This window comes from Macaca mulatta, chromosome 20, assembly GCF_049350105.2.
Source record: "Macaca mulatta isolate MMU2019108-1 chromosome 20, T2T-MMU8v2.0, whole genome shotgun sequence".
Lineage (NCBI taxonomy): Eukaryota > Metazoa > Chordata > Mammalia > Primates > Cercopithecidae > Macaca > Macaca mulatta.
The window spans coordinates 25869014-25891937 of record NC_133425.1 but is presented as its reverse complement, the minus strand read 5'-3'; the positions used below and the strand labels follow the sequence as shown (position 1 = coordinate 25891937).

At 40.0% G+C, this 22924-nt stretch overlaps 1 long non-coding RNA gene across 2 annotated transcripts; it reads right to left on the bottom strand.

Moving 5' to 3' along the window:
- Window positions 1-902: 902 nt before the first annotated feature.
- On the bottom strand, window positions 903-22578 carry LOC144338423 (uncharacterized). Of its 2 annotated transcripts, none has more exons than XR_013412507.1 (4): window positions 22453-22578; window positions 18351-18555; window positions 16484-16708; window positions 903-1044 (listed from the first exon to the last, which is right to left on the bottom strand). It is a non-coding gene; the product is annotated as an uncharacterized LOC144338423 (long non-coding RNA). The 2 variants fall into 2 exon arrangements; XR_013412506.1 differs by lacking the exon at window positions 903-1044 and adding an exon at window positions 6431-6561.
- Between the last annotated feature and the right edge of the window lie 346 nt (window positions 22579-22924).

Sequence of the window (22924 nt, the reverse complement as noted above, 5' to 3'; positions counted from 1 at the left end):
CTCCTTTTTATTCACCTTCACCTGGGGTCCTAGGTGTCTGTTTCCCAGAGGAACCCTGTGCCTGCACTCACAGCTTCAGATCCTTCTGCCCTTCCCCTGGGTCTCTGTTCACTCACCCCTCACCAGAGCATATACAGACATACCTCAGAATCTACAGAACCTGATGGTGGCTCATTATTTCTCTTTGGTTTCAGCAGTGCCAAGTGGCTGTGCAGTGGGTCCTGACCAGCAGCCTCAGAAAAGGAAGGAGCCGAGCCATTCACCCATGCCCGACAGGAGAAGAACACAGGGTGCTAACTTACCCGCTACCTGGTCACATAAAGCAGGTAAACAAGCCTCTACCACTAAAGGGACAGCATCGGTGTCTGCCACTCATCAGCTGAACTTTCCCTGCTGTCCTGATGATAGATGCTCAGTCTGAGACTGGGAAAAGCCAAGAAAACAGAAAAGAAAGGAAACCCAGGGAGTCTTATGGGCACCACGGAGCCAGGATAGGGGGGCGTGTTTAGAAGAGTCTGAAGAACTTATCAGCCCAAATGCGAAGATGAAGGGTTCCTTGGGTTTCTTGTTCTTGTCCTAAAACGATGTTGAGGATTCAACTTATGGTTCTTACTTTGACCACTCAGGATGGGTTGTTCTGTATTATAATTGCCTATTGATTGGTTTCCTTTTGGGAATGCATCTGTTCACTGTTGCATCTCCAGTGTCCAAACCCGAGCCTGGAGTCTAGTGGGCGCTCAGTGAGTGTTTGTTGAGTGAATAATGAATGAAGCAAATGATAAATGCCATAAGCCATAATTCACATTCTGATAATACATTCAGGAAGAATTCAATGTTATGGATCACTTTATTTAAAATCTACAAATGGCTGGAGTTTAGTCGTAAAAGGATAATCAACATTGTTCTCAGTTATAACTCATTTATTCAGCATCTATTATATGCCGGGTTCAAGGCATTGAATTGAACAATGAATAGAACAAAGTTTGGAGTATATCAATTCTGTGAAATGCAGAAACAGTGGACCACTCAGGAACTTCCTCGGACCTGGGAAAAGAGCACAGGTGTGATGGGCCTTTCTAGAAGGCAAGGTAAATTTTATAGCGGAACTATCTTCAGAGTCGAGTTTACTGGAAAAGATTAGTTCTAAAGCCCTGTTCTGTTTCCACAGCCCAGGAGGAGGACATGGAAAAATAGTCAGAACACTGTGGCCTGTTCTTCCATTCTCAGCAGACCTGAACCTCTGTTTACCCACGTAGTCACACCTTATAGGGAAATAGACATATATTCTCACACCTGCACAGAAGCATGCACTTTCACAAATGCATTCACTTAGCTCTTCACTCATGCACACACTTGCACAGACCTCAAAGGTGTATATATACAAGTACTTACACATGCCCAGATATATTTATATACTTGGAAACATGCACATATAAAGATATTTATTTTTATTCTTTTTTTTAAAACTGAATCTCACTCTGTAGCCCAGACTGGAGTGCAGCGGCACCATCTTGGCTCACTGCAACCTCCACCTCCTGGGTCCTGGTTCAAGCAATTCTCCTGCCTCAGCCTCCTGAGTAGCTGGGATTACAGGAATGTGCCACCACGCCCAGCTAATTTTTGTATTTTTAGTAGATACACGGTTTCGCCATGTTGGCCAGGCTGATCTTGCACTCCTGACTTCGTGATCCACCTGCCTTGGCCTCCCAGAGTGCTGGGATTGTAGGTGTGAGCCACCATGCCCGGCCAAAGACATATTTATTGAGGCTCACTTGGATGTGCAAAGGTGTGTAGGCACCTAGACACTCATCTCTAGGTGAAAATTGCATGCTCCTCATACTATGCACATACATATGGGTATACAAGCATACACTCTCGTACTTAACCACTTGGACACATAAACACATAATTTATATATGGACACACACACTTATTCATGCTTACTTCCTTATTCACACACAGACACACTTCACACCTACATAGAGGGGTTCACATACTCTCAGACAGACTTGTGTGACTCCTTGACTTACATTCGTACACATGAGACACCTTCATTTTAGGCCAGAGGAGTAGTCAAGGGCTTTTGCTCTTTCTAAATTCTGGAGAGAGGATGAGACCCAAAGGATGTCTTTATGGGACAGATAGAGGGAACGGACCTGAGAATCACCCTCCCTGAATTCTCTAGGGAAGTGTGAAGCATTCTTCCACAGCACATATCGAAGCGAATGCTGCAACATGAGTGTGATTGAAGTTCACAAATTCTAGAACCCAGTTAGATGAAAAATTACGCCATCATTTACCATGTTGACTTGAAGTCTTGGGCCTTTTTCTTCCCAGAGGAATGTTTACTTTTATGGGGTTTTTTTTTCCCACTCTACCTTGAATGCAGAAGTCAACACTAAGTGGAGATAAAAGACAGCTCTATAGAAAAACACTAGGGCCATTTCTGCCACCTTGCTGGGAAGAATAATTCAGTGAAGGTAGAGCCAATCAGGGTGATGAGACCAGGGGAATCACTTCCACTTTTTCCATTTCCAAAGCAAGATGCAGTGGAAGAATCAATGTGGTATTCTTCCTCGAAAATCCCTTTTGTTGCTCCTTGCTGGGGCTCATCAGGAACTGCTGAGACAGAGGCTGAAATTAGCAGACCTGAGTGGAGGAGCCTGCAGCACACACAGAAGCAAAAGAGGAATTAATTCAAGATCAAGCCTCAAGCCGACACCAACTAGGCAGACATCGGGGCAAGAGGTTTCAGGAAAATTGACCCAGCACAGGGCCAAGGCACAGTACAGAGACGGGTAACACTAGAGGGGAGGGGAGAGGGCTTGGAATCATAGAAGAGGGCCCAAGATTCACAGTCTGGTAGATGTGGAATGAAATCCTTACCCAGGTCATTCTTGCTGTGAAAACCCAGGCAATTTTCTTAACATCACTTATAAAATGGATGTAATCACATCTGCTATGAGAAGTCAATGAAATCTGTATGGGAAAACACCGGATTCATTCATTTCATTTGACAGATTTATAATCAACGATCATTCATATTTCTTGGGTGCTTACTATGCACCAGGTGCTGTTCAAAACACTTCATATGCATTCACTCCTTCAATCCTTAGAACAAGTCTATGAAATAAGAATTATGATTACTATCACCATTTTAAAGGTGAGGGCCCAGAGAGGCTTGGCAACAGGAGAAAGGTCACATAGCTTTGCTAGGATTTGAACCCAGGGCAACTGGCTACAAAGGCCGCATTTTCAGCCACTAGACTTACTAAGGACCAGAACAGCTCTAGGCACGGGAGATGCCATGGTGAATCAGATCGTCAAACCCCCCTGTTCTCATAGTGCTTACATTACAGTAGAGAAGAGAGATGGGAAATAAATAAATGAAGACCATAATTTCAGATAGCGGAGATGGCCATGAAGAAAATAAAACAGGCTGATGTGGTTAATGACAGGAAGGGCTATTCTGATAGGGCATCAGGGCCACCTTCTCCAAGTAAGCAAAATTTGAGTTGAGTTGAGATTCAATGACTCCAACCAGATGATAAGAACGAAAGGGCCCCAGAACAATGGAACAGCAGGCACCAAGGCCCTGGGGTGAAATGAGCTGGAAGACATCAAGAAACAGAAAGAGGCTGGACTGCATCGAGCAGGGGGAGCTGCTGTAAGTTACAAAACAGGTGAGAAAACAGTGATCACATCAAGTACGTGAGGATAAAAATATTGGATCTTTCTGAGTGCAGAGAAAATACCCCTTGAATAGTTTTTAAAGGAGAATAGAATGATCTAACTTTACTTTTAAAAGATCACTCTGTCAGATGTGTTAAAAATAGATAGAACTCCTGCCTGGCAGAGATTAAGCACTCAACAAATAGAAGAGCTCCCTCCCTGCACTGGGAGATGCCTGGGGGAAAGACAAGAAAGCTAACATCCAGGAGAAATGTCCTTTCTCTTCCAAAAATCATGGATGCTACAGACTGCTATAGGGAAAACAGGCTTTGAAACTGTTTTGCTTGACCCTCTGCTACCAGACAGGGTACCTCTCAGAGACAGGAGGCATATTCTATTTGCCAAGTCCCCTTCTCTTTTCAGAAGCCTCTTTCCTTGTCCATCCTGGATTTATGTGGTGCTTATCTTATAATGTCACCTGAACCAGGAAGTTTTTCAAAGCAATATTTGCTAAACATTCAAGTGGACTGAACAAGTTGGTAAAAGGCAAAGATGGTAACCTTATGTTCCCTAGTCATTAAGGCATCTCTGATCAAAAATTTTTTTTCCTTAAGTTGGCTGCTAAAATATTATTCCCTAGTTCTGATATCTGATTATTATTTTCTTTCCACTCTGGACTGTGAAGACTGACTCACTCTTTTGGTTGCCAAAGACAATGATGACATAAACACATTTCTTGTCTTTAAAGAAAGAGAGGCATTGGATTGAACAGGGAACAGTGCACTACAGCAGGGATAGAAAGCATGCTAGCCATGGTCAGCCCAAAAACGCTGGACATTCTATTCCATGTGCAGCCACCTCATCTCATTTCCTTTTCTCTCATTTTTGAGTAGCTGCCCATGGGACCAGAACCAGACTTGGTAAATGTCAGAGCTCAACCATGTGCTTGTGAACCTGCACAGAGATCTTGGTTCCCAAAACAAGTGCTGCTCGAAATGTCTTTGGGTCTCTGACTTCATAACGTCAATGCAGTAAGGGCTTGAAGCCCATCACTAGCTAGAGTCTTGACTGGTAAGAGAGTCCATAAATGGCACAGTGGCAAACCTGGATGTTGTCCTAAGCTTCAAAGTGATAAATGAAAGTCAAGAAAACAGGAGCAGAAAAGTGAGTGCAGGACTTCCGGTCAATAAGGCAAAATCAAACTTTATGCAAAACTTTCTCTATGCTCTGAAGTGTAAAGTTACTAAATAAAACAATTTTAATTCAATAAAATAGAATCTGAGGTCAAAGTGAAAAAGGGTGACCCTCAGGTAATCTATAGATAATGAGAGGCTTTCCAGGCTCGGTGCAGAACAGAATTTGACTCTCTGGGGCTGGGATTGTCATGTTCTTGGAAAGAAACTGTCTTCAAGTCTGTGGTCCCTTGTAAGGCTACAAGAAGGAATGAAGATTCCTGGATAAAGTAAGGCACCAGGAAACATACGCTAAGTCTGTAAACAGGGAGGAGAAACTTCCCTTCCAGTCCCGGCACAGAGCCCAGAAGTGAATGTCTGCCTGATTGCTGATGGAAAGTAGTGACTCACAAAATACTAGAACCCTGGAACTGCATGAGGTGTATGTAGTAGATGAGCCTGAGTTGTACCTCCTCACATGGGGTAGAAACTTCGAGCCACGGAATTAATGTAAAAGCTAGCCAGGAAGTGAGGAATCTCCACAGAGACAACCATAAAACCAGACAGCAGGAGTCCTCCTAAACCTAGGCACGTGCACGACTGCTGTAATACCAACTCCCGCCGAAAGCCAGCTCACAGGCAAAAATTACTCCCAAAATTATATTAAAGACCATGCAAAGGCTGGGAGAATTTACCACCAAAGAGATGCTTGCTGAGAGAACCTCTAAAGGCTATAACCCAACAAGAAGAACATTGAATCCAGAAGGAAGGAGGAGGATGAAAGAAGCAATAGGGAGAAAAGCAACAGAAAGAAAAAAGGCAAAGGAATAAACATATTCTCTTCTTGGCCAGACAATGTAGAAGTTATTAGGTTGGTCCAAAAGTAACTGTGGTTTTTGCCATTAATTGCACCAATGTAATAGTAAGTGGATCTTGTTCTGGCTAGGAGATGCACCTAAATGGATAGGGGAAGACCACTGGAAGCAGGAGGAAACTGTGTTTCCTCTCTCACCTTGGTCTTGGTCTTCAGAGCCAGGAGTTGATCCTGGTTTTCCTGGCTACAAAGTCTGCTTCCTCACAGGGTCAAAGGGTAAGTGTGTTTGCACCAGATTGAGTGCACATAAAAGAAAACCCAGTTTTCTCAACCAACACAGCATTTCAATGCATGCTCTGACCCACCCACCTGCTCCACCAAATAGACCTAAGTATATCATTGTGTTTGGTGCATTAAGAGTCTTAGGGAAATCAAGAGCTTTCTGCTTTATTTTTCTACTTTTCCCCTGCAATATCTGCTGACTTAAGCGTGGCCTCCTGTGTAGCATGCGTGAGCTGGAGATGGCAATGGTGGAAAAATCACCTGATGTCAGCACTAACCTATGCATTTGGATGTGAACCTGTTGGCAAATTATAGGCTGTCACTCTCCAATGAGTGAGCCGAGATGGAAATGTCAATTTGAGCAGATGCCTTTTCTTCCTCTTTTTTGCACTACAATTTAGAGAGGTGACACAAATATCACAAAGCACATGCCTAATGCATGAGTTTTAAATTCAATAGTGAAAGGGGGAAGAGAGGAGAAGAATGAGGGTTACAAAAGGATTTCTGTGGTTTATTGAGCGATAAATGTGGGCAATGTAAGGGGAATAACAGGGACTGGAGATACCAGCTCTTCTTCATTCTGGCCAGATGCGATGAAAAGGACCAGGTTACAAATGCAGCCTAGCAAGGATGAGAGAGAGAAAAGAATTTAGCATAAGCCACATGTCGCAGCCCGAGGCAACAGAGTATCAGTGCTTCTGAAGATGTTTTTGGCATCTTGATTGAAGAAGCAAGTTTCAAACACGAAGGGAAAGAAACTATTTGGCAACACGTCTGTGGAGGGACCCATGGTCCCATGAAGTTCTTTTGGGTCTCTTTGAGTCCTATGATATTATGACTTGAGGGAAGGAAATGTCTGTGCCTTAAGTTCCCCAAAGTGAAGAAATCAGATTATCTTATGTAAACAGCTTCTAGCAAGCAAAGCATAAGACAGCAATGCTATTTATTTTCTGAGCATGTTCCTCTCCCTTTGATGGGCCCCAGGCATGTGGAGCAAAATATAAGCACCGAGAGAGAGAGGGAGAGAGCGCAAGAAATAACCAGGGTCTTGACCCTTCCTGATTTCAGGTTCAAGAGGTGGAGGCTCAGGCCAGGGGTCACTGAGAACCTTAGAGGTAAAACCTCAGACTTTATCACTATTTCCTGCCCAGGAGAGCATAAGGTTAGGGGCAAGTGTACAGAAGGGGATTATTAAAGGGATTTGGGGTGAGCTATATTGGGTGCCCAGATCAAGGGCAGAGGAGATTTCAAGCCATCCTGACCTGTATTTCTCTCCTTTTTTTTTTCCCTCTGGGCTGTGTTGCCACAGCTTCTAAGCATCCTATCTTAGTTTTGCTTTTATGTACTTTGACAGTCCAGAAATAATTTGAGCTGGAATCTTTCATCTTTCCCCTATTTGATGTGAGCATTGGGTAAGACTTATATAAATAATAAAAATAACAGCTCACATCTATTGAACACATCTAATGGGAACCAGAGATTAGTTTATTTAATCCTTACAACAATCTTTGAGGTAAATACTAACATTTCCTCTGTGTTATTTGTTAAGACTCAGACTCATAGGCTTGTTAAGTCGTGCAGCTGAAACTGAACCCAGGAAGACTGACTCTAGAAATATAAGCACCACCATACTCCATAAGTTGTTCCATCAAATGTCACACAGACTGCAAAACTGATACGTAGGAAAATTGCAGCTCTTTGTCACCAGGTGAAAAAAGACACAAAAAGACAGCTAAAGCACCCATAAAACCTCTGAAAAGAAATATTAACGAATTAGAAGGAAGATTGCATTTCTACGATATTTTCACCCCTACCTAACAAAGGCATCCCTTATCAGGAATAAGGTATAGATTACTTTGGCAGCTGTGACAGCTTTATGAAAAATTATTAGATTTCCTCCTTTATTTGTTTGTTTGTTTGTTTTTGAGATGGAATTCTGCTCTTGTTGCCCAGGCTGGAGGCTCGGCTCACTGCAACCTCTGCCTCCTGGGTTCAAGTGATTTTCCTGCCTCAGCCTCCTGAGTAGCTGGGATTACAGGCGTGCGCCACCACGCCTGGCTAATTTTTTTTTTTTTTTTTTTTTTTTTTTTTTTGTAGAGACAGGTTTCTCCATGTTGGTCAGGCTGGTCTCCAACTCCTGACCTCAGGTGATCTGCCCACCCCGGCCTCCCAAAGTGCTGGAATTACAAGCGTGAGCCCCCGCGCCCAGCCCCGCCCCCCCACCCTTTTTTTTACTGCTGTGCTTAGACCATCATTTGCACTCAGCTAATTTTATTTGTTATTTATTAAATGGGCTTCAGTTTTAGTACAGTTTTAGATGTACAGAAATATGAGCAAATAAAACAGTCTCCCATATACATGCCCCACCCCTACTCTCTACCTCTAGCATACCGTTTGTCCTATTATTAAACTCTTGCATTAGTGTGGCATATTTGTTACAATTTTATACATTGCTATTAACTAGAGTCTTTCGTTTACATGGTGTTCTTTTATTTATGTTGTCTGGTTCTGTGGGTTTTGACAAAGGCATAATGACATGCATCCACCCTGATGATACTACACAGAATAGTTTTGCCACGCAGAATATCTCCAATGCTTCATCTCTTCATCTCTTCCCTCCCTTTGGTAATAAATTCTCCCAGTATTTATATGGTCTTTAATATAATTTATTCTGTAATTTTTGCCTGTGAGCTTGCTTTCAGCAGGAGTTGCCACTACAGGAGTCACGCACGTGCCCTTCCACCAAGCCCCCAGCAAACACTGATTCTTTCCCTGTCTCTACAGCATTGTCTTTTCCAAAATGTCATCTAATTAGAATCAAATAGTGTGTAGGCTTTCCAGACTGGCTTCTTCCCTGAGCAAAAGACATTTAAGGTTCTTCCATGTCTTTTTGTGGGTTGATAGTTCATTTCATTTTAGCCATTGACTAATAGTCCGTTGTATGGATATACCAGAGATTATTCATTCACCTATTGAAGAGCATCTTGGTTGCTTCCAGACTTTGGACATTACAAATAAAGCTGCTGTTAATGTTCACATTGCAGGTTTTTGTCCGTGCATAAATTGCAGCTCTTTGTGGTAAATACCAAGGAGTATGATTGCTACACTCATATAGTGAGGCTATGCTTAGCTTTGCAAGAAGCTGCAAGCTTTCTTCCAAAATGGCTGCACCATTTAGCATTTCCACCAGCAGCAAGTACGTGTTGTTTCTCTGCATCCTTGCCAGCATTTGGTGTTGTGAGTTTTTGTTTGTTTGTTTGTTTTAGTCATTCTGACTGGTGTGTAGTACTATCTCACTTTTGTCTTAATTTGTGGTTTCCTAATGACATATGGGACTGAGCATCTTTTTGTGTGCTTATTTGCTCTCTGTATATCTTTTCCAGGTGTCTGTCAAATCTTTTGTTCATTTTTAATCAGTTTATTTGTTTTCTTACTGTTGAGTTTTTGGGTTCTTTGTACATTTTGGATAAAAGTTATTTAACAGATATATGACTTGTATTGTGTTTCTTTTACTGAGTGCGCTTTTGAAGTTGAATCTAAAAACTCACCACCACACCCAAGGTCACCTCAGCTTTCTCCTACATCACCTTATAGAAGTTTTGTAATTTTGCAATTTATGTGTAACATCTATTTTGAACTAATTTTTATAAAAGATTTTCTCTTTGCATACCAAAGTCCGAAAGTTTCAGTACCATTTCTTGAAAAGACTATCCTTTCTCCATTGTCTTGTTGTTGTTTATTTGTCAAAGATTAGTTGGCTATATTTGTGCGGGTCTACCTCTGGGTGCTCTATTCTGTTCCATTTATCATTCATCTATTCTTTCACCAACACCTTGTTAACATGATTGTTGTCATTTTGTGTCAAGCCTTAATATCAGATAGTGTTAGTGCTCTGACTTTTTCTCCTTCAGTCTTGAGTTACATAGCTGTTTCTTTTGCCTTTCTATATAAAGTTTAGAATCAAATTGTCAATATTCACAAAATAACTCGGTGATATTTTGATTGTAATTGCGCTGAGTCTACAGATTGTACAGTTGTGAGGAATTGATATCTTAGTTATATCAAGTCTTTCTATCAATGAAAATAGAACACCCCTTTATTTATTTAAATGTTCTTTGATGCCATCCATCAGAGTTTTATGGTTTTTCTCATATAGATCCTGTACATATTTTGTGAGATCTTGTTTTTGGTGCTGATGCAAATTATATCTTACTTTTAATTTCAAACTTCAGTTGTTCATTGCTACCATATTGGGGGCAAATTAATGTTTGTGTAATGATCTTACATTCTTTGATTTTGCTATAATCACTTATTAGTTCTGGACTTTTTTGTCAGTTCTTTGGGATTTCCTACATTGGCAATTTTCTACATTCTACATTGGATTTCTAATGTAATCTGCAAACAAAGATAATTTATTTCTTCCTTCCCATCTGTATACCTCTTATTTTCTTTTCTTATGGTATTTCATTAGCTACAAGTTCTGAGATAGTGTTGAGAAGGAATGGCAAGAGGAGACATTATTTCCTTATTTCTGATCTTGAAGTGAAACTATCAAGTTTCTCACCATTATGTATGAAGTTAGCTGAAGATTTTTTGGATACTTTTCTGTATCAAGTTGAGGAAGTTTGTAAATGTTCCTCTTTTCCTAGTTTTCTGAGAGTTTGTATTTTGAATTGATGTTAGGTTTTGTCTAATACTTTTTCTACATCTATTAATATAATCATATAATTTTTATTCTTTAACCTGTTGATATTATTGATTACATTAATTGATTTTAATGTTGAGCCAGCCTTGCAAGCCTAGAATAAACCCTCGTTGTTTGTGCTGCATAATTATTTTTATATATTTTTTATACTGTTTTCTAAGGTGTTGTTGAGGAGTTTTACATCTATGACGTGGGCGTATAGATTTTTTAAAAATAATGTCTTTATCTGGTTTTGATTAAAGTAATGCTGGTTTCATAGAATGAGTTCGAAAGTATTCCCTCTGCTTCTATCTTCTTGAACACATTGTACAAAATTGATATCATTTCTTCCCTAGATGTTTGGTAGAATTAAGCAATGGAATTATCTGTGCCTGGATTTTTTCTTTTTAGGAAGATTATTAACAAAATAATCAATTGTATTTAATAGATATAGACCTGTTTAGATTATCTATTTCTCTTTGTGTGAGCTTTGGTAGCTTGTATCGTTCCAGGAATTGATTGATTTTGATAGGGACAGAAGGTAGGGAAATTCTGGGCAGAAGAGGGAAGGTCCCCATCAAGGGCCCCACCCTCAAGCCCAAAAGCCTGAAACCATAGCCCAAAGTGAGAAGTTACATCCCTGTTTTCCTGCTTGAATATTGCCTTTTCCAAAACCACCTATGGCCCACTCTGCCCCCAATCCTGTGCCTATAAATACCCCAGAGACAGCTGGCAAAGTGGAGAAGCAGCTGGACGTTGGAGACTCTGGTTGCACGTCAGAGAGAAGCAGTTTGACTTCAGAGGGACAGCTCGATTACATGACTTCAGAGAAGAATCTGGCTGGAGACAGCTGGACTTCAAGAAAAGATTACTTTCCCATCACGTCCCCTTTTCAGCTCCCTTTACCACTGAGAACCACTTTCATTGGCAATAAAATCCCCCACATTTACGATCCTTTGATTCATTTGTGTGACCTCATTTCTCCTGGATGCCAGACAAGAGCTCAGCTACCACAAGTGTGGATGCAAAAGGCTGTCACACTGACACTTTGCCCTCACTGATGGAAGGCAGCTGCCTCATGAGAAAAGGCAGAACATATACTGAGGTTTTAAGCCATCTTAAATGCCATCTGCAGACAACAGAGATAAAAGACCACTGTAACACTTTCTCTGGGGTTTCTGGGGATACGGGCACCTCTCTGCCAGATGCTGCTATGGGGCCCTGTGTGGAGTTCACTCCTGCCAGCGCCCAAAAGTGCTTGTCCTGCACCTGCTCACCTGTGTGCTCCTTCCACAAGGGTGGAAGTCCAGCAGGTCCAAATGAGTGTAGTTTGCCTCTGCTGGCACCAAAGCGGCCGGCTAATTCCAGTGACCATACACTCCAGTTCTTGCCTTGTTTGCTTGCATGGTCCATCTCACAAGGAGTTGAGTACTGTAGGCTGAGTCAGCAAGGCACCCCTTTGCATGTCCTGCGAAGGGGTCAGGGAAATACCCTGCTTCAATTTTATCTAAGTTATCAAATTTGGAGTCATAGAGGTATTCATAATTTTCTTTATTCTCCTTTAAATGTCCATGGGCTCAATTATGGTGTTTTCACTTTCATTTCTGATGTCAATAATTTGTATCTTCTCCATTTTTTCTTGGTTAGCTTGATGAGAGGTTTATGAATTTCATTGACTTTTTTTTAAAAAAACTGATTTTGGTTTAACTGATTTTCTCTGTTAACATCCAGTTTTCAATCTTACCATTTTCTGTTTTAATTTTTATTTTTTAGTTCCTTCTGTTTGCTTTAGGTTTATATTGTTCTTCTTTATCTAGTTTCCCAAGGTGGAAGCTTAAATTGTTGATTTTTATCCTTTTTTTTCTTTTCTAAAATACATATTCAGTGCTCTATATTTCTTTCTAAGCACTGTTTCACTGTGTCCCAAAATTTTAATATCATTTCATTTAGTTTAAAATATTTTTTAAAATTTATCTTGAGACTTCTTCTCTGACCCATGTGTAATTTAGAAGTGTGTTATTTAATCTTCAAGTATTTGGGGATTTTTTGAGCAATCTTTCTGTTAATGATTTTTAATTTCATTCCATTGTTATTTGACAGCACACTCTTAAACTTGTTAAGGTGTATTATACGGCCCAGAATGTAGTCTATTTGGTGAATTTTCTATATGAGCTTGAGAAGAATGCATCCTGCTGTATTGGATGGAGTATTCACTATATATTAATTAGATTCAGTTACTGATGGTGTTGAGGTCAGCTGTATCCTCACTGATGTTTGTGTGATAGATTTGTCAATTACTGATAGATGGGTGTTGGAGTCGCCAGTTTTAATAGTGGATTTATCTATTTCTCCTTTCAGTTCTATCTGTTTTTGCCTCATGTAATTTGATGCTCTGTGGTTAGTTGTATACACCTTAAAGATTGTTGTGTCTTCTTGGAGAATTGGTTCCTTTATCATATGCCATGCTCCTCTTTACTTCTGACAATTTTATTTGCTCTAAAGTCTGCTTTGATTGAAATTAATATAGATCCTCCATGTTTCTTTTGATTAGTGTTAATCTGTTAGAATAGAATATATTTTCCATGCATTTATTTGTAATCTATCTGTGTATTTATATTTAAAATTGGGTTCTTATAGAGAACACATAGATAAATCTTGGCTTTGTTTTAAAAATAATCCACTGCAACAGTCACTGTCTTTTAACTGGTACATTTAAACTGTTCACATTGAAGTTTATTATTGATACAGTTGGATTAATATCTACCAGATTTGTAGCTTTTTCTATTCATTGCACTTGCTCTTTCTCTTTTCATTGCACTGGCTCTTTCTTTCTTATCCTCCTCTTTTTTTCTGCCTTTGCTGGTTTTAATTGAAGGCTTGATATAACTGCATGTTCCCTCTTCTCTTAGCATATCAATTATATGTGGCAGGGGATGGGGTGTGGGAGATAAAAAGTTAGTTAACGGGTACAAAAATACAATTAGATAGAAGGAATATGTTCTGGTGTTAAATAGTACAGTAGGGAAATTATAATAAACAGTAATTGTATATTTCAAAATAGAAGAGAAAAACTATAATGTTCCCAATGCAAAGAAAAGATAAATGTTTGAGGTGATAAATATTTTAATTACCCTGATTTGTATTAGGGTACACAGTATCAGGGTACATGTTGTACAATATTACAGGTACCAGAATATCATATGTGCCACCCAAAAATGTACAATTATTATATATTGATAAAAATAGTGGCTGCTTTTGAGTGTAATACACATTTTTAAAAAATCTAATTATACTTTTAAATAATACCTCTCTGCTTCATAGGTAGTGAAGGTACCTCATACCACAGTATTCCCAGTTCATCCCTCTTATCTCTTATAATACTAGCCTGTTCATTTCATCTGCTATACTCAACCAATATATTGTTGCTATTATTATTCTGAACAGCTATCTTTTTAGATCAATTAGAAATAACAAAAGTAAAATATTTCATTTACCTTTCACTGATTATCTGTTATTCTTCCTTTCTTTATGTAGATCTGAGTTTCTGACCTATATCATTTTTCTTTTCTCTTCTTTTTTCCTTCCTTCCTTCCCTCCTTCCTTCCTCCTCTCTTTTGAGACAGGATCTCACTCTGCTGCCCAGGCTGGGGTGCAGTGGCATGATCTCAGCTCACTGCAACCTCTGCCTCCTGGGTTCAGGCAATTCGTGTGCCTCAGCTTCCCAAGTAGCTGGAATTATGGGTGTGCACCACCACGCTCAGCTGATTTTTGTATTTTTAGTAGAGACGGGGTTTCACCATGTTGGCCAGTCTGATCCGGAACTCTTGACCTTAAGTGATCCCCCTGCCTCATCCTCCCAAAGTTCTGGGATTACAGGCATGAGCCACTGCACCTGGCCTTCTTTTAACATTTCTTGTAAGCAAGTCTGCTCACAACAAATTTCCTTAGTTTTTACTTGTCTGAGGATATCTACTTCTCCTTTCCTTTTGAGAAAAAAATTTGCTTGACACAAATGTCTATGTTGGTGGAGTTTTATTTTTTTCAACCCTGAAGATCGTATTCCACTCTCTTCTTGCTTGCATAGTTTCTGATGACAAGTCTGCTGTAATTCTTGTTTCTCTGTAGGGAAGGTGGTTGATTTCTCCTTCTGGCTTCTTTTAAGCCTGTCTGTTTGTCTTTGGTTTTCTTCAATTTAAATACGGTATGCCTAGGTAGATATTTTGATGTTAATTCTGGTTGTTGTTCTCTAAGATTAGTATGCCTGTGGTTTAGTTTCTGTCATTAATTTTGGAAAATTTCCCATCATTATTACTTCAAACAATTTTTCTGCTACTTTCTTCCTTCTAGTATTCCCATTTGTATGCATTATACCTTTTAAAATTGTCTCACAGTTCCCAGATATTCTATTTTGTATGTATGTATGTATGTATGTATGTATGTATGTATGTATGTATATATGTATGTATTTTAGAGTCTCACTCTGTTGCCCAGGTTGGAGTACAGTGGCATGATCTTGGCTCACTGACGCCTCCGCCTCCCAGGTTCAAGTGATTCTCCTGCCTCAGCCTCCTGAGTAGCTGGGACTACAGGCACACACCACTATGTCCAGCTCATTTTTGTATTTATAGTAGAGACGGGGTTTCACCATATTGGCCAGGCTGGTCTCAAACTCCTGACCTCAAGTGATCTGCTTGTCTCAACCTCTCAAAGTGGAGCCACCATGCCTGGCCTCTTTATTACAGGTGTGAGCCACTGTGCCTGGCTTATTTACCTTTTTTTTTTTTTTTTTTTTTTTGCATTTCAGTTAAGACAAATTTTTACTGACAATACATCCAGCTCACTGATTCTTTCTTCAACTGATAAGGCCACCAAAATTTATGTATTTGTGATGTGATTATTTTTATTTCTATCATTTCATTTTAATTCTTTCTTACAGTTTTCATCTATTTGCTTACATTATCAATCAAATCCTACATGTTGCCTACTTTTTCCATTACAGCCCCTAGCATATATGTAGTTATTTTAAATACCTGGCTTGATAAGTTCCAAATCTCTTTCATATCTAAGTCTGGTCTGGATGCTTGTTTTTTTCTTTTCAGACTGTGTTTTTATTTGTCTTTGAGTACATTTTGTAGTTTTATTTTGGAAGCTGCACATGATGCATTTGGATAATAACAACAAAGGTGGATATATATGCATTTACTGAAGTTTTCTGTTTATCTGGCTAGGAGTTAGGTTGTGTTTACCATTTTATACAGCTGTAGGTGTCAGAGGCTCACATTTACTTTAATGTCATTTGTTTTTGTCTCCCTGGTTTTTTCTGGGTTTCCCTAGAAACTCCTTCTTAAATAAATCTAAGCCTTATAGCTCTTTTAGCTGTAATCCACTGTTAGTATACAGGAGCTCTATAATGCAGTGAGGTATGGGAAAAGGTGAATTGTTCTATAATCCTGTGATTAAGTTTTAGTCTTTTATGGAGTCTGTTACCTCTAAGATGCCTCTAAGCTTTGTGTCTTCTGGTTAGTGGGACAGGAAGGCTACAGGGAACTGGAGTTGGGTATTTCTTTTTCTTGCCTTGGGAGAAGAAACTAGTAAAGTATTTCCCCTTCCTGGGTAGACGTTCGTTTCTTTGTTATGGACAAACCTGTGGGCTTATTTCAGAATGACTACGTTCTCTTCCCTTGGACAAACATGAGAGACTTTTTCACTGTTTTTCTCTGATCTTCACTGTGGGAACCTCGTGGGACTCCTGGAGATAAAACACACATAAGTGTGGAGACCTCCCTCAAACCAGGCTCCCAATCTGGTCCACACTCAGCTTCCAGCAAGTTATCAAAGGTACAGTTTAAATGTTCCTACCTGTCACTGACTCCAGGGGCCTCTGCTTCAGGTAAGCTGATCTGCTTCCTCTGTATTTGCTTCTCTCCAGTTTTCAGGGTGGTAGTGTGTCCTGCAATCTCAATTCTTTCATGGATCTAAGAAAAGTCAATGATTTTTCAGTTCAGCTGTTTTCTTGTGGTGGTGGAAGGAAAGATGGGTTCTAAGCTCTTTACATGCTGGAGTTAAAACCAGACACCACAAACTCTTTAAAAACATAGAGCAGTTCATTTCTCTGGTTCATTCATATGGTATTATGAATATATTATGATATGATAGAAATGAATAAACTATTGATAAGTGCAGCAATATAGATGACTCTATAGTTTTCCATGGAAGAAGCTAAACACAAAAGAATACCCTTTATATGGTTCCATTTATATAAAGTTCAAAAACAGACAAAACTACACCATGGTACTGTATTATAATGCATTATGATGGTATACTGTGAGGCGGAGAAAGTGAATAATGATTGTGAAGAGCAATGCAGGCAATTCTGAAGCACGGAAAATTTTCTATACACTGAATTTCTTAGTTTATTCCACCATCTTTCTTTTGTTATAATTTTTTTTATTTTTAATTTCTATGAGTACGTAGTAGGTATATGTATGCATGGACACATGGAATATTTTGACACAGGCATACAATGTGTAATAATCACATCAGCATCAGTTTGGTATCCATCACCTCAAGCATTTATCATTTCTTTGTGTTACAAACTATACTCTTTCAGTTATATTTTTAAAATGTACAATAAATTATTATTGACTGTAATCACCCTGTTGTACTATCAAATACTAAATCTTATTCATTCTGTCTAGCTGTATTTTTGTACTCATTAACTATTCCCTCTTCCACCACTCCCTGCTTTCTCTCATAAGTCCGGTCCTTTGCAGTGGCTTTGCCTCAGTTTCCAGGTTGAATATCCAGATCTACAGTAGTTGGACAAAGGGATGGGTTTTGGGGAAATCACAGCCCCAAGGCTTCTTGGCTGCATTCTAATACTGTCAGATTCTGCCTTTCTCTAATACCAACATTACAGAAAATTTCAAAAACATAGAAAATCTACCCATAATCCTATCCTCCTAAAACAATTGCTGTTCCAATTTTTAGGTACTTTCATTTTTCATCCTTTGTCATTTTATTTTTTAAAATGTGGTAAAAACACATAACATAAAATGTATCATTTAAACCACTTTAAGGAGTACAACGTAGTGGCATTATTACATCATTATTACATTATTACAATGTTGTACAACCATCACCCATATCTTGTTCTGGAACATTTTTAGCACCCCAAAAGGAAACCCTTTTTATGCATTAGCAGTCACTCCACATTCTTTTCTTCCTCCAGCCTGTGGCAATCACTATGCCTGTCTTTCTGTCTCTATGAATTTGCCTATTCTGGATATTTCATGCTGTCTGTCATATTTTTTAAAAAGTGCAATTATAGCGTATAAGTATATTTAGATTTATTTTAACTTAAGATTATGCTTCAGGTATTTTTCCATGTAAACTTAGCGACTTTCATGTTAAGTGCTGCACAATATTCTACTGAGAAAGTGTCACAGCTGACTTAATAATTTTCCATTTGGGAATTCTTGCAAACATTTTCTGTGATTTTTTTGTTTTGTTTTGCTGCTATAGCTAACACCATAATGAACATCTTTATGCATATAGTTTTTTCCAAGTTATAGTTATTCATTTGGAATTGGCTCCCATATGTGGGACACATGGATAGAATCATGAAGCATGATGGTAATCTTCAGTCTTTCTTTTAACATCTCCAAATTGCCTTTTAAAATAAGGTTGTATTAATATTCAACATTACTGGGCATACAAGATGTACCTATTTCACCATATCCTTGGCAGCAGTGGTCATAATCTTCCATAATTTATTTTTTGGAGTCTCCTTGGTTTGTGGCATATGACTTTGAAAAAAAAAAGATGTTTTTAGCTCTTCCATTCTCTCACCACTGGCAGAGTGATTTTCTCAGAAAAACTGGCGTATCAAGCCAGATAACATTTCCAATTTATCGCTCCCGTGAAAGTGGCTGCAGGATAAGAACAAATACAGTCTGTGTTCAATCTATTCAATTAGAACAGAACAAGGAATTTATTTCAACACATACAAATCAGCAAATCCCATTCTGTTTGAATCCCACTTAGCATTTATGTAGGCTTAATTAAATCACCATTGGGGTTTCTTACGAAAAGAACCACCTTCAGGAAATATACTTGCTAAATACTCTTCAGCAATGGTTAGGGGAAATAAATAAGTAATGTGGGTTGGTTCTCAGAGCCACTGGCATCTCCTCCAAGTTTCTGATCTCTGCTAGAACTGTGAGCTTGTATGCAATCAAGCAGCTGATGCTGGTGTGTGGGGCAGGGCTAGTGGAGTGGGATATTTTGCGATTCCATTCATAAGCATCATGCCCTCTGCACTGTTCTATCAGCACCTCTCTTTAGCAACGAGCATGCCTTCTAACACAGGACCAGAATTTTTCTCATATAAACTACAACCCAGTACTCACCAAAATGGACAGCCAACCAGAAGGGAGGGAAGAAGGAGTCGTTACCAACAGTTCTTGTGGAAACTGATGGCTCATTCCATGCTTACTGCCTAGCTGGCTTTCCAGCCAAGCACACTGCAAAATCCTTTTTACTCCCGCCTCCATTTCTCTCTCTCTCTCTCTCTCTCTCTCTGTCCAGTTAGAAGGTGCTAAATAGGCCAGGCACAGTGATTCACGCTTGTAATCCCAGCACTTTGGGAGGCTGAGGTGGATGGATCACTTGAAGTCAGGAGTTTGAGACCAGCCTGGTCAACATGGTGAGACCCTGTTTCTGCTAAAAATAGTCAGATATGGTGGCGCACACCTGTAATCCCAGCTACTCAGCGGGTGGAGACAGGAGAAATGCTTGAACCTGGGAGGCAGAGGTTGCAGTGAGCTGAGATGGCGCCACTACACTCCAGACTGGAGGACAGAGCAAGACTCCACCTTGAAAACAAAAAGTGCTAAATAAAACTTGTTATTAGTAACAGGGTCTCTCTGCATTTAAGACAGCATGTTAATATTGGAATGTGGTGATAAACTATCTAAGTAATTATGACAATATTCTGAGGGGCTCAGGGACATCTATGACCCTGTAGACTTCATTGTTGATCAGTTGAACATCTCATTACCTTCCTGCTATGGGATAAGCTATACTTACATAAACTGGTTTGATTATACCCAAAGAGGGAAGTACTATAATTATCCTCATAGAAATATCCCCTTAGAAACAGGCTAAGAGAAATTAAGCGATGACAGTTTTACGCAGATCTTTCCTGACTGATGTGTGAGTTCAAGCTTTTAACTCCTACCCTGCATCCAGACTCTGGAGAAGAGAAAGCTAAGGATGACTGTCGTAGAAGAATTTCTGTCGAATGAAGCCCCAGGAATGCACTAACATAATTACCCATGTGTGTTCTCTCCTGATAAAGCTTGTATTTATTTTATTTTATATTTTATGTCTGTATTTATTTTATTTTATATTTTAGAGACAGGGTCTCACTCTGTCATCCAGGCTGGAGAGCAGTGGTATGATCAGAGCTCACTGCAGCCTGGAAATCCTGGGCTCAAATGATCCTCCTGCCTCAGCCTCCTGAGTAGCTAGGACTACAGGCATGCACCACCATGCACGGTTAATTTCTTATTTTTTAGTAGAGAAGCATCTTGTTATGCTGCCCAGAATGGTCTCAAACTCTTGGCCTCAAGTGATCCTCCCACCTCAGCATCCTGAATAGTTAGGGTTACAGGTGACTTGCCAAGCTAATTTTATTTTATTGGTAGAAATAGAATCTTGCTTTGTTGACCAGGCTGGTCTCAAAGTCCTGGCCTGAAGTGATCCTCCAGCTTCAGCATCTCAGTGGGCTCTGAATTTTAAAGCCCTAGGAGACCCTTGCAGCTAATTACACCTTAGAGTGTGATTCAGCATATTAAAAGATGGCAGGGTAAGAAGAATTTAAAAGACTGTGCTTCCATTCGTCAAACTTTTGTCTCCCTAACTTTTCATTAAACTCCCTGTCATGAAGAGTTTTGAACTAATAGTTTTAGGGAAACTACTGGAAATAGATTTCTCCCCACAAAGGCTAAGGGAACCTTGGAACCGGCTCATCCATCCTTCTCGATCTACAGATGAGGATCTATGAAGGGAAGTCATCCTGTCCGGATCACACGAAGCGAGAACCAGCTCTTCAGTGCTTATATCCTGAACCTCATGCTTTCTCCGGGAGAGTAATAGCATTTCTACTCTCTCTGAATAACAGGGAATGGCGTCTCCCTGCATCTGATGAGTTCCGACTCAGACAATTCGTATTTACAAAGATGCTAACTCCATTTGCTTTGCTTTGCAGGTCCCAGGTGGTGGTGATGGGGAAGGTTAATAGTGTCTTTGAATATAGAGACATGGGAATTGGAAAACAGCTGAGTGTAACAGAAAAATAAAATTGAAAGTTGAAGACTAGAGTTGGGATCCCCATTCTAATGCTTGCTACTTGTTCGATCTAGAAGAGCTGTATAACCTTTCTACCTCTGTGCTGTTCAACACTGTATCCCTGGTGTCTTGGGCAGAGGCTGACACATACTAAGCAACACACACATACATTGAAACATAAAGTATTTAAAAAAAAAAAAATTCACTGGGCCGGGCGCAGTGGCTAACGCCTGTAATCCAAACACTTTGAGAGGCCGAAGTGGGCGGTTCACGAGGTCAAGAGATCGAGACCATCCTGGCCAACATGGTGAAACCCCGTCTCCACTAAAAATAAAAATAAAAAAAAGTAGCTGGGCATGGTGGTGCATGCCTGTAGTCCTAGCTACTCGGGAGGCTGAGGCAGAAGAATCACTAGAACCTGGGAGGCGGAGGTTGCAGTCAGCCAAGATCATGCCACTGCACTGCAGCCTGGGGGACAGAGTGAGACTCCATCTCAAAAGAAAAAAGAATATTGATGCAGTAATCATCATTATACTCTCTGTTATCAGGCTGTGGGGCTCAACTTCATGCTAAATCTGTGACTCTAGAAAATAATGTAATATTGCTAAGCCTCAGCTTTATTGTAAAGAAAATAAGGATAATAATGGGACATTCTCCAGGGTTACTGAGAAGACTAAATGAAAGAATGCAGATATAGAACCTGACACTGATTAAACACTTAAACCTTGTTTGTTACTACATTTTTTTTATTTGTTATTGTTTTTAAGACAGAATATCTCTCTGTCGTCCAGGCTGGAGTGCAGTGGCACAATCTTGGCTCACTGCAAATTCTGCCCCCTGGTTTAAATGATTCTCCTGCCTCAGTCTCCTGAGTAGCTGGGATTACAGGTGCGTGCCAGGGCACCGGGCTAATTTTTGTAGTTTTAGTAGAGACGGGGTTTCACCATGTTGACCAGGCTGACCTTGAACTCCTGACCTCAAGTTATCTGCTCATCTCAGCCTCCCAAAGTGCTGGGATTACAGGTGTGAACCACTGTGCCTGGCTGTTACTACACGTTTCTATGTACACATGGAGATGGGGTGTCCGGAGATGGAGAGGGAAAGTTCAGAAGCGATCATATTTTGAATGGTCTTGAGGGCCACTGTGGAACTGAACTTACTCTTATGAACATCAAATTTTAGAAAACTAATTCTTAATTGTGTGAATCTTGGGAAGCCTATTTCTACCATGCTGGAAATGTGTCCAAGGCCGACAGGTCAGGAAGGGGAATGATACTTCTTTTTCTCCTTCGCTCCTTTTGTCCACTCTCCCTCCCTCCTTCTTTCCTTCCTTCTTCTTCCTGAACATCAGATGGTCGATTTCATTTGCAGTTTTTCCTCTTGGTTGCCAAGTTCCTGATTAGCTACCTCTCCCTGAAGCAATTGCCTAACTCACAGGAACTAGGTAGTGAACACAGGAAGAAGTTTAAACCCACCTCGCTTGGCAGAAAAGCAAGCCCTCCTAATCTTATTCAAATCTCTTGTTCCTTTTCTCCTCCATTCCTTGTCACCACGGTAGCTGGAGCCTCTGTCTTTAGCCTCCTCCTCCTCTCATCCTGTCTGATTCATGTGTTGATGTCTCGACGATGAGCCAGCTGCTACAATGCACTGTGATATCACAGGCAGGATTTATTAGCAGCAAAAGCAGCTGTCAGGAGAGAGTAGGAGAAGGTAGGAAATAATCCACAATGAGAGAGATAGGCCAGCTCAGACTGGGACAATGGATGAGACCACTGCTGCACTGTTATTTATTATACATTTTTTGAAAAAAAAAAAACAATTAAAGCGTATGAACTAAGTGATTTTAAACACATTAGCTTCCATTTTATTAATAACCCTATGAGGCATGTATTATTATTCTCATGTTAGAGATGAGGAAACTGAGATTCAGAGGCATTAGTAGCCTGC